The following is a 428-nucleotide window of genomic DNA, read 5'->3' as shown; positions in this document are numbered from 1 at the left end:
CATTGGTTATAAATTTGGAGTTGTAGGATTCACTTCTATCATTTTGATATTGAAATGACATTTATAGAATTATTTGGTCTATGATATCAAAACGATATTACATCACTTGGCGGGTCGGGAATGTACATGGTGAAAAGAGAAAGAACAGCACATCTCATACACCAAAACCAAACCCTCCTCAAGTTTTTTTTTTCTTTATCACTCTTCTCCGATCATCATCATTCACATGACGCAACACAAATCTTTTTTTTTTCTTTCCCTCACAAATCATTATCATTATTTAAGAAAAAAAGACAAAAAAAAAGAAAAGAAAAATATAGAGCTGCGAAATCGGCCGCCATCTAAGCATAAACACAACACAAAGCATGATTGTTGTGTCAGGAGAGAGAAGCATGTCCCCCTTCACTCTCCTCTCTCTCTCTCTAGCT

This window comes from Camelina sativa, chromosome 4 (assembly GCF_000633955.1).
Source record: "Camelina sativa cultivar DH55 chromosome 4, Cs, whole genome shotgun sequence".
NCBI classification, from domain to species: Eukaryota; Viridiplantae; Streptophyta; class Magnoliopsida; order Brassicales; family Brassicaceae; genus Camelina; species Camelina sativa.
Note: the sequence above shows the minus strand (reverse complement) of the source record.